Raw genomic sequence first — 12,362 nt, 5'->3', positions numbered from 1 at the left:
TTTCTACCTTCTGCATAGAGGACATCATTAGATTGTTAACTATATTCTGGACACTTAGGAGAAATTGAGCTGAATATTTAAGTACTCCCTGAAGTCGATGCACGATTTAGGAAATTATGCATATTAGAATGTTATGCTGCAACACGATACATTAAGTCCCAATGAAGCTGTGGTCCCTAATTCAGACTGTATTAAGTTTCTCTGCTTAAATTTTATTACCGTGTAGATCATCGATATCAAGTGAATCAAGCCAACTATTAAAGCATCACTAACAAGAGAAAGACATTTTAATGTATCAAGAAACCACTCTACGAAATTTTACACAAGATATACCACTTATTTTAAAGGTATTGGCTGAAAAGTTGCTAATGTCAAGTTTTATATTAATTTTTATTTACCAAATGCTTTGCAATCACATTTATTTCCCATCTCCAGAGACTTCTGGCAATGGACCAAATCAAACCACCACCTTGGAGAAGTGATTCTGCTGAGGTGGAAGGCACCGTTACACCACATGCCGATTGAACATTCAGGGTAATTTCATCTACAGTATCCTGTAGTGCCCCTTCTACTGTCAAAATAGCCAGACTATAGCCTTGAACCTTTTCTCGAACATGCTATCTCCCATGAATTGAAAGCTATATTGTCTCCCAAACCCCCTTCACTTTGCCACAGAGCCAGGTAAGAGAGTCAGAACACTCTACACCTTGTCCTCCTTCCAAGCCATTTATTGTTTCACTTTTGCTTAACTGCTTTTCTTACTAGAACTTAATGTAACCCTCTTCTTGTCATAGAATCTGAGTTTCCTTGTCACATCCATGCTTGATATATTTTTAAACAATATCCCAACCATGCTCAGTCTTAATCTCACACTACTCACTTTTCCAAAGGACTGATACATAAACCATGGCCCAATTTTTACATTTACAATGATAACTATGACTATGAAGAAAACACAATTACTCAGGTTGAAAATGAGTCCATTTGATCCCTGTAGACCAATTTATGAGGGAGCCACAGTAGAATCAGAAAGCTGTTGGGTGAACCTGTAAGCATAGTAGGTAAAGTTAGTTATATGATATTCTTAGTTAATGTTGTTAACCTGTGATTGCCTGATGCCTTTCTTCACTGACAACCATGTTGTTAAACAGACTAAATATTTGACCAGTTCATAGTAGATAATGCTTTCTAACCATATTGGAGGCACACACAAAGTTGCTATAGTTCTTTCTGCCTTCCTCTCAAAAGGCCCCATGCAGACTTGGAAACATGGGATATATTCTTTGGCTACAGGCTCTTTTCTTTACTTAAACACAATATGATTGATTTAGACTTAGGCATTCTTCCTTATAGTCACCTTGATAAATCTTGGGTATTCCTCTATCATCTTAACCATCCAATGATGATTATGCCATGTTTTTCCCCCAAAATTCATCATGAGGGGATATTTAGACACCCCTTTTGCCCTACCTCATGCTCCCCTAACATTTCCAGCCCGGGTGTCATTATGACAACCAGGTGTACAGTAGTATTACCTGGCAGCACCTGCCTCCACTACAACTTCTTGCTTCCTGCATCAGGGAATTTTTGCTGTAATGCCTGTGGGAACCTACTCAACTAAATTGTGACTCACATACAAACCTGTAAGTCGGAGGGACTTAACACAGTGAGGGATGAGAGGCAGTAAAGAAATAGTTCCCTCTTTCACCCTCTGAGTGGACAGATTCTGAGGTGTGGTCAATATACCTTCTCAGACTGTCCCCATATAATGAGATCACACTGGTTGATTGGCCATACTCCTTAAAAGGAATGTATGTTTTTCTCAATTGAAAAATGTGGGGCGCAGGGGTAGTTCTGTTATGCCCATTTTCACATTGGCAAGTAGAAATGCCATCATGATTTTCAGAAGTATTTTATCAGCTCCCAAGTCAACATGCATATTCTCCAGAATATTTAAACCCATCAAAACATTTGGACAATTTGCAAAAATAAACAGCATGAGAAAAATTTTAATTAGGAAAACTTAGTAAATCAAATGTTAAATTGTCTACATGATTCTCTTCTGTTCAATGTTGTAGCATAAAAAAGTGAAAAACTGGAGATTTGCCCTTAGAAATTAAGTGTTTTTCTCTTTTTAACTGATGGAAACATGCTATGGAAACTAGTCACAAAATAAAATTGCTGCATTATAAATATATGTAAAAAATAAAAGCCCTAGTACATGACATGATCTTTGAATTTTCCTCAAGAAGATATCCCATTTAATACCTTCCCTTAAATACTGATACAAAATCAGAGGTCAGCCAAACATCTTGGCAATGCTAAGAAATTATACTTTAAATGAAGTATGCAAACTCTTATTTTCATTTTCTAATCTTAGTTCAGAGAAGATGGAAAATGCAAGTATTCAGTCCCCAAAGAAATATTAACTCCTCAAACTGGGCTGCTTTGGAATAAAAAGTCCTACATGTGTGCCCTGTGAACTTAGTTAATATAACTACAAGTACTGCAATTTCTGCATTTCCTGATTTGTACTAAAATTGCAAGTATATTAGTTTAATATTTTATAGGGGTTTTGGAAGACTGCTCTTGAAATTTTCAAGGTCTATACAGGGTTGCCATTCCTCTGGAAGCAAAAAGCCAGCATCTGACAATAATTCTCTATAATCTTTTACTTGGTCAAAGGCTCTGGTTGATTATAGTTGTGACTTTTACTCACACACAAATTGAACACTTTCACAAGTAAAGAGGTTCTTCTTTCTCTTTTGTTCAAAATAACAAAAATTAGCCCGGCCGGGCGTGGCTCAGCAGTTGAGCATCGACCTAGGATCCAGGCGATCGGGGTTCGATTCCCGGTCAGGGCACATGCCCGGGTTGCGGGCTCGATCAATGACTCTCATCATTGATGTTTCTATCTCTCTCTCCCTCTCCTTTCCTCTCTCTGAAATCAATAAAGATATATTTAAAAAAAACAACAAAAAAAACAAAATAACAAAAATTATACACCATACCCTCTCTCTATCTCTGTCCTAGATTCATCAAAGTATTACATCTAATCCCAGGCACCCTGATTAGTTACCCAATCACCACAGATACTTTTAAAAAGGGACAGTTTTTATCTGAACACTCAAATTGTGCTTAAATGCTTTGCAAGAGTTCCATTGACTTTATTCTTTATTCTGTCCATTGTTTGTGGTTTTTATTTCTTTGTTTTTGTGGCCCTATACATCTATAGGGCACTCTTTTATTGACTATTGACAAAAATCTATTCAAATAATAAATATTATCATAATTCTAAATTATTTTGTAGAAACAGGTTTATATTCAGATGCATAGACTAGCCTACATAAACCTTTCTCTCCAAAAAAAAAAGGTATGTAATTTTGTTTTCACGTGGTTATAAGAAACGGTAAACTTTCTGTTATTATTTTGCACAGCAACATTCATAGACCTTAAATTTTGGGTATATTGATGACATTACCTGGAAACTTGGTAGAAATCAAATATTCCAAAATTCAAGAGAGTTGGCAAATGATTTCATAATAATTATGACAAATACTGTATTACTTCATTTATCCGAGGTACCCAGAGTAGTGAAACTCATAGAAACAGGAAGTAGAATGGTGCTTGCCAAAGGCTGTGGGAAGGGGGAAATGGGGAGTTGCTGCCTAATGGGTGCAGAGTTTCAGTTTTGCAAGGGAAAAAGTTCTGAGGATCTGTTGCACAGTGTGAATATATGAAACACTACTGAATTATACGCTTAAAATAGTTGAGAAGGTCTTAAAAACTTACCAAATTGCATATTTTAAATATGTGTGGTTTATTGTATGTTAATTATACCTCCATAAAACTATTTCAAAAACATTGGAAAGTGTAATTTTAGCAAGTGACTAAAAGAATATAGACTCCCAAGTCAGAATGCCCGGCCTCAGACCCCAGCTCTGCCCCCTCTAGTGCTGTGACCTTGGGCAAGTCATTTCATAACTCTGTTCCTCAGCTTTCTCGTCTGTTAAATGAATTTATAATAGTACCGCCTTACAGAATTTTCTTTGAATTACATGAGCTAATAGTACTCATACAGCAAGTAATCTAGTACATTGTTTGTGCTAAATAAAAGAATCCACCTATTGATCTCACTCCTAATGTATTTCTACGTATGGATGTTAACAGAGATTTTTTTTCTAAGTGGTTGCTCTACCAGAAATTTTAATTATTCTCTTAGCTTATCTGAATTTTAAAATCTTTTTATTACATATAATTTTTATATGTGTGACTTTATAATAAAAACAATAAAAGGGTTTTTTTAATGAATAAAAAATAAGTCACATGGTCCATCTAGTTTAGAAGTTTTTCTCTCTTGATAAAACTGAGCAAACGTGGGTTGTTTTAGAAATCCTTCTAATATCTTTAGCACTATTATTGAAAAAAGATACTATTGTATATGTATGAGAAAAATAGTTTACAATAACAATCTGCAACTGTTATGAAAATTAAAGTTTATAATCCTCTAAATTTTTATAGTTATATCATCAATTATAGAGTAATTTCCTAACTGTGTGTAGCCTGGGTGACAATAACCCAAATTAAATGCAAGGCCGCAGAAGTTTTTCATATGGATGTCTTGCTGACCCACTGTTTTTGCTACAGTGGGAAAAGCCACGGTAGATTTGGTGTTAATCCTGCTTTTCCCCTGGACAGAGTCAGTTCTGGCCTGCTCTATCTCTCATTACTGTGATGACGGCTCTATCCAGATGCTAAATACTCGGGAGACACTCCAATACAGTGTTAAAGACTGAACACTTCATCCCCAAAGAATGTAGCATTCCAAGAGAAAACAGGCCTCCTCTGACACTGGTAAAATTGTGAAGGTGTGTGATAAATTAGGCATCAAAATGAGAGGCCACAAATTCTTAAAGGTGCTCTGGCCCTCACAGTGAATCCCTCTTCCTCTCTTTCCAACACAGAAACAGTCATATATTTTAAATAATGATAATAATAATAAAGTGTGCAAATAATCACTAGTAGAAATAACAAAGTGTTTTCAAATATAAAGTGTTACAATAAGCTTTATGCAATTAAGAAGGCTGTTCTACATGGGAATTAGAGAATAAATAGCTAGAGATATAATTAACAATCAAAACTGAAATATCTTAAACTATTTGAGGAGATTTATTTTGAGAGGATGGGCAAGAATACTTTGTCCTTAGGGCACTGGTTTCTTCCATTGTCTTTCCTTCTTGTCTTTCATTTCTCCCTCCCTCCCTCTCTTCTCCTCTCCTTTCCTTCCTTTGTACAGAAATGTTCATTTCTTTACATTCAAAAAACAAAGGATTTTAAAAGTACCATTTACTTGAAACATCAACTTACTAAAGAAATACAAAAAATTTTAAATCTAAAATGAATTTTATTTATATCAAATAAAACAAACGATGGCTTGTTTTTCAAACAGATTTGACTATAAACTAGAATAATTGTATTTCAAATCAAAAGTACGCAAAATATCATTTCTAAAATGATCAATGCCTATATTTGCTTTAAAAATGCAAAATAATCTGCTTCAAAAAAACAAATTATGACAAGTGTTAAAATTTACTAAATAAGAGATTTATTTTGCTAAAGCAATGTATAAGTCCAAGTATTTTTTGTTCCTTCTTACTTTTTACTGCAGTGTAACTTAAAGTATACAACCTAAGTATATATTTTGATGAATTTGTAAGTTATAGCCATGAGCCACCAACCAGATCACCACAGAGAACCCTTAAAAGACAATGTTTCCTTCAATTTTAGGTACAGAAGTCTTCCCTGGAGATACGGTTTAAAACGTAGATTCCTAGGGCACACTCAATATCATTATGTCTGGATGGGTCCCTGAGACTGAATATTAAATAAGCACTGCCATCTGGACAAACTCTGCCCATGAAGGAAGCCTAGCTTGACTCATAACTCTAGACATTCCATTACTCTCAAGATAATTTTATTGGAAAATCTAGGTGGTTTTCTACTGAGGATGAATGTTTATGACATTTTCTGTCCCTGAGTAATTTTAAGTTTTAGTGTTATTTTCTGCTTCCTTGAACCAGAGTCACCTAAATGAAGTTTCCATCAGTTCACGGCAAAATGAAAATTAAGTGCCTAGTGAGTTTTTAATAAAAGTTAAATGTATTTAAGGATTGTTCTTAATTTTGAGATTATGTTTTCCTACTTTCAGGATTTTGAAATGCCCCCTATTTTATGAAATCATTTCACAGTAAAATAATTTTTGTTGTTGTTTTTTAATTTAGAAAAATAAGGACTTAGTCCCTGTTGTTCCTCTGAGCCTTCAGGTCTGCTCGTGAAATTTGACAGCCACCGGGTAAAGCAGAGTGCCACAGCCTGTACAACTTAAAAGTCAGGGTATTTTCTCTGCCAGGGCATGTCTAATTTGGCTGAAAATTTTCTACTGCTCCAAAAAATGGCATTGGCACCTTTGCTCTCCTTCTGTAAGTACCACATCCATTCGAGGAATGGGGGGGAAATAAAACCACCCAACCACTGTTAATATACGGATTCATTTTTCCCAGTGCTTTAATGCACAATTTTTTTAAAGTCAAAAATATATACATGAGCACTTGATATTTTTCTGCAACATTTTCCAACATCACTAAAAATGTTTTCACTGTAGTTTGTCTGTAAAATCTCTTCTATGAAAGCTCCCTAATTTATTACTCCACATTTAAATTTTAAATATAGAGGTGGTTTCTACTTTAAAAACATTTCCCCTTAATCTTATTTTTTCCATCATCATTTATCTCCCCTATTGTTTTTACTTTAAAAATATATATATAAATAACACTACAGTGAAAATTTTGTACACATTTAAAAACATTTCGTTAAGAGAATTAAAAGAATGAAATTGATCAGGGAGGGTATTAGCATTTTTTATATATTGTGATTCAGTTATCTATAGTCGCATAACAAAAATTCCACAACTTAGTGGTTTAAAACAACAATCATTTATTATTTCTGTACGTAGAATTGGCTGGGTTCAGTCATGCAACTGTATTCAGCTGAAAGTCAGGCTGAAGTTGGAATGTCCAAGACAGCTTCACTCATGTGTCTGGCACCTTAGCTGGAGTAGCTCCAATAGCTAGGGGCTGGCCTGGCCTCTCTCTACATAGTCTCTCATCATTCAGTTCTCTAGTCCGAACTTATTTGTATGGTAGCTGGATCCCATGAGAGTGAAAGTGGAAGCCACCAGGCTTCTTCAGACCTAAACCGACAACACAAAGCAAGCATGACACCAGACCAGATTCAGAAGGAAGAGAAACAGACTCCACTTTTTAATGGAGAAGCTACAAAATCACACTGCAGAAGGGCACATGGGATATTGCCGTGGCCATCTTTGGAATCGAATGACCACATATCCCATATTTTTATTTTTTAAACCATCAATTTATAATAAAAAGTGTATGTAAAATATACCTCTCAGATTGGCATGAATTAAAAGAGTCAGCAAAGATGTGTATCAACAACTGTCAAACGCTCCTGATGGGAGTGTTATCTTGAATGCCCACTTTAGAAAAGTTTGGCATTAACTGCCAAAGTTCATTGGTATATACCTTGAAGAAATAGGTGCAGAAGTAGAGCAGAATAAATATATAAGAAGGTTCAAAGCAGCATTATTCATAGTTCATTACAGCCCCAAAGTGAAAACAATCCCAAAGTTCACTGTCTCGAATAGGTTTTTTAAAATGTTTTTATTGATTTCAGAGAAAGGAAGGGAGAGGGAGAGAGATAGAAACATTAATGGTGAGAGAGAATCATTAGTCCGCTGCCTCTTGCACGCCCCCTACCCAGGATCAAGCCTGTAGCCAGGGCATGTGCCCTGACCGGGAATTGAACCATGACCTCCAGGTTCATGGGTTGACGCTCAATCACTGAACTACACCGGCCAGGCGACTCTAGAATAGATTTTAAGAAAATGTAGAATATTATAGAGCAATGAAAGTAAACAAACTATATACTCCGCAACGTGGATGAATCCTTAATATTGAATATAAAATACAGGTCACAAAAGATGCATACCATGTGATTTCATTTATGTAAAGTTCAGAAGTAAGCAAAACTACACTATGCTGTTTAGGGATGGATACATAAATACTATAATTATGAAGAGCATATGAAAGCTAAAGTATGAATTTGACCTGGTAAGGAGGAAGGTGAATGGAGGCAGAGGAAAGGAGTAGCTGGGTGACAGGAGGGAGTTGGCTGAATTTGAGGGATTGAAGCCAGTGAGCAGAAGGATAAACAGGAATTTAGGTGCCAATTTAAGCAGTTTCAAACTTCATGCTACGAGCAATGAGAGGCCATTGATTGGTTTAAAGCAGATGACAATATGATCAGGTTTTCATTTTCAAAGAGTAATTTTGCCTGTTGTGTGTAAAATAGATGAAAGAAAGTCAATCGTGGGTACAGGAATATAATTAGTAACCTATTTTAAATGGCTTCAGGTGAGAGATGACATGGCTTCCACTGGTGCACTGACAGTGATAAAAGAGAGGAAAGGGTGGATCGGAGATAGGCTTGGACGGTGGACTCAATAACACTTTGATGTTTGGGGAGTTTGGAAAATAGAGCGAAGCAGTGCGACTTCTACTTTCTGGCATGTTCAACAAGGTGCCATTGATCAAGAAAGGGAACACTAGAGGAGAGCCGGATCTTGATTTTTGGATTCCTGGGCTATGTGCAAGTGTAGATGTTACTGAAGCAGCTGCATGAATGATCTGAAGCTCAGAAAAAGTGCCTGAGCCAGAGAGAGAAATGATATTTTTCCTTTTAATGTACCATGACAGTAAATAAAATAGGGCATAGCTAAGGTACCAAGAGCAGATAAAATGACTCAGAAAACAAACACACACACATACACACACACACACACACACACGGAAGCAAGAGGCAGTGAAAATGTTAATATTATCTACATGTAAATCAGTCTACATGATGAAGGGGCACAGAGGTGAGTAAGATATGGTTCCTAGTGTACTGTCGATGGAGGAGACAGACACTTTAGCATATCATATATATTTTACCTGGTTTATTACAAGAACTACAAGATGCTGTGAGATCCCAGAGGAAGTCAGTTAAGTCTGGAAAGTTGAATAAGAATTAGAAGAAGAAAGGTGGGAAAGACATTGCAGGCAGAAGCAAAAAGATGCACAGAAGCACCGAGTCTTGAAACAACATCATATACAGTATGTGTGATCACAAGCAGTGCAGTAGTATTAGTACACAGGGTTTGAAGGTTAGCCATCTGGGGGTCAGGCATAAGAGAGAAAGACCCCCGCTGTAGCCAGTCTTGCATGCCCTGTGAAGGAAGGAGTGTAGGATTTACACCGTGGGAATAGGGGAGGGACATGGTCATATTTGCATGTTAGGGAGATGACTTAAACCAATCATGGAGAGCTCGGGCAAAGCTGAGCAGAGCAGAACTGGTTAGGAGAGAAATAAGCTGCTACGTGTACAGGGAGTGTTGAAAGGGATGAAGAGGGGCAGTACATTTAATAAATATTTGGGACTGCTCTCTAATTCAAAAAGCCTGTGTGGAAGATCCTATTTTCTCAGTGCAAGGTTCTTCCCAGCTTTCAATTCAGTTGACAGGGATTCCGGTGATGAGGAAGCCCAGGTTTTAAATCTGAATTCCTACAAAACAAAAAGCAAAAACAAGCAAATAACAACTATATGGGGAACTATATAGCACAGCAACTATATGGGGAAGCTAAATCGCCTGGGCAATATTTACAACAAAGGTAGGGCACCCCAAAACACAAGTGGGTGGAGCCAAGCCCCCCATAGTCATAGATTCTCAGAGTCTTTGTGGGAGGAAGAAGGGAGCCAGCGGGCAGCAGCTGTAAAGCGCAGGCCCAGCACAGTCAAGGGCAGGGGAGCTCAGCCGCCAAGGTCGCGCGGTGCTCCGGGCTCAGCAGCTGGTAGCGCTCAGCCGGGGTGGGGGCTGCATGGCTGCAGGGGCTGGAGCAGCAGAGTCCCCCTGTAACCCCAAAACTGTGACTCCCGGGTGCTCCCACCTAGGACGCGACCCCACACTGAGGAGGAGAAGCTGCCAGGACAGTATAATCTCAGCATCACCTGTACAGCTGGGACCAAGTAAAGACCCAGCAGGCTGGAAACGTCCAGGAAATCCCAGAGCGCAAGCCACCCAGGTTTTGACAGCTACACAGAAACAACAGAAGAGGGAGCATGCCGAGGCCAGAAAAGTCTTTCTCCACCCCTCCCTGTCAAAGCTCAGAAGAAACACTAATTCCCATAGAAAGGATTAGTGTCGAGGAAAATCCCATACAAAATTATAATTTAAAAAAAGGGAGCAAACTAACATCCCTACAGACAAGGAAAGCAGGCCAGGAAGATGTGCCCACAGAACAGCCCCAAACTGTAACGTGCCATCCAAAACAAGCCTCAAAGACACGAAGGCGCGAAAGGACACCATAAATCAGTGAGAAAAGCTCAGCATGGAGGTGACAGGACTCAGAGGAATTGGACACGCTCAAAGGAAACAATCAGTGCGAAACAAAGGCGAAACCAACGGAACAGAACAGGAAATAAGCCAACAATGCCTTAAAATACAAAGTAAAAAAAGAGGATTTTTTTTTTTTTAATTTTTAAAAGAAATTATTTTAAAAATCCAAGAGAGATGAAGGGTGAGAAAGAGCAGCTCGTACGCAGGTCTCTGCCAGCTACCTCAGGCCGGGCCTCTGCTTTTCACCTGCCGCTGCTTCGCAACCCTTCTCTTAGGCACCTTTGTATCTTGTGGCCCCGCTCAGTTTTTGTCACATGGCAGGCACAGAATACTTTTGTTAAATAAATGGTGCTTGACGCCCTCCTACCCTATCTTCAGGACTCAGAGAAGCCTTCGAAGATAAGAACACCACGAAGCCAGCTCCCGCCCTTCCCTGGCACGGAGTTAATTTTCCACTGCCACTTAGCAGGAGGAAGGGGCAGATCGCCCTTTCAGGGATCAAATACCAGGAATCGGGTTCTTTCCTCTCAACAGTCCTACTTCCCCCGTGCCCACTGGACCCTGTGACATGAAAGTTTTGTCTATCGTGTAGAAATTTTCAGGACACAAACATATTCTTTTGCCCTAAATCACATATATTAATTCATTCAAAGCAAATAGTTATTATGCAACAAACAGTTATTGGGCGGTAATGAACAAGACTACAGGCTAGGTTCCTGCCTTCACAGAATTACCTTAAGGTGAAAAGTATGCAGACCGGAAATCACATGAACAAGATCATTACAGATGGTGACAGCACTGGGAGGGAAGCTGTGCTAGACAGCAAAATCAGGGAAGGCTTGTCCAACCATATCCACAGCTTCCTATCATCCTGTTAGTTTGATGTTAAAGTTCTCACATGCCTTTCTGTGAATCTCAGTTGTTGTTGTTCTTTGGGGCTACCTATAGGCCTTCTTTCCCTTGTCTTTATTTCCTCCAAAAGGTACATGGGTATAGAAATAAATACACCCCACTCCTGACCTTGTAGAAGTCAGTTTAGTGGGAGAGACAGAGGTGTCAACCGACAAGTAAATACAACATAACAAAGGGTAAGCCACAAGTATGAACACGGTTACCCTTCCTAGTAAACTCTTCTGCCTTGGGCCTCTGGAGTCCCTGGAAAATCCTGTTTTTCTGTTTGGATTCCAGGATGAAATTCTGCCTGGCTCCCTCCATCATCTCAATATTTACTTTTTCTGAAGAAACTTGATTTGCATATAATACTAGCTTAATTCCCTCATATCCAGTAGATCCTAGCATTGGCTTGTGATATATAACTTACAGTAACATGGAAAAAATATTTTTAAACACCTTTCTTAAAAAGTCCATATTTTTCACATCACAATTTTCAAACAAGTGCTATATACAATTTTTAGCCAGATAACTGAAGCTGGCTGCTGTAACACAAGAGAATGTGTTCAGAAGGTAACTGTCATTGTTAGAAGTCTGTACTGCATTTCAGTATCACTGTATTTCTATCAGTATGTTAACTAACCACATGGGTCTGGTAATCAGGCAGTGAGTGTTTACCTGGACTGCAGGAATTTTTAAAGACAGATAACACAGACACAGAATATTATATAAAAGACACAGAGAATCAGAAGTATTTAAACAGATACGTAGGTGTTTTATGTTCTGAAGTGGCTCGTTGTTTATATCCGCTTGTCAACTCCTAGAATCATCACAATTCTTTCAGGTCCCTCTCAGATACTCCCAACTCCTGGGAACTCCTCTTTTCTCCCAAAGAATGGGGTAGCCCCATTCCAGGCCCTAGCGTTGGGGAGGGCAGTGATGAATCCCTCGTCCCACACCC

General features: G+C 38.4%; 1 protein-coding gene across 1 annotated transcript in view; it reads left to right on the top strand.

The window, feature by feature from the left end:
* Positions 1 to 440: 440 nt before the first annotated feature.
* EIF3E (eukaryotic translation initiation factor 3 subunit E) overlaps positions 441 to 12,362 on the top strand; it is a 52,249-nt gene continuing 40,327 nt past the window's right edge. Inside the window, exon 1 of the mRNA XM_081117008.1 lies at positions 441 to 534. The gene's annotated coding sequence lies outside the window, so the exon portion shown is untranslated. The remainder of the gene's footprint in view (positions 535 to 12,362) is intronic.

Source organism: Miniopterus schreibersii, assembly GCF_964146895.1.
Source record: "Miniopterus schreibersii genome assembly, chromosome: 17".
Classification (NCBI taxonomy): domain Eukaryota; kingdom Metazoa; phylum Chordata; class Mammalia; order Chiroptera; family Miniopteridae; genus Miniopterus; species Miniopterus schreibersii.
This window is presented reverse-complemented; position numbering and strand designations above follow the sequence as displayed.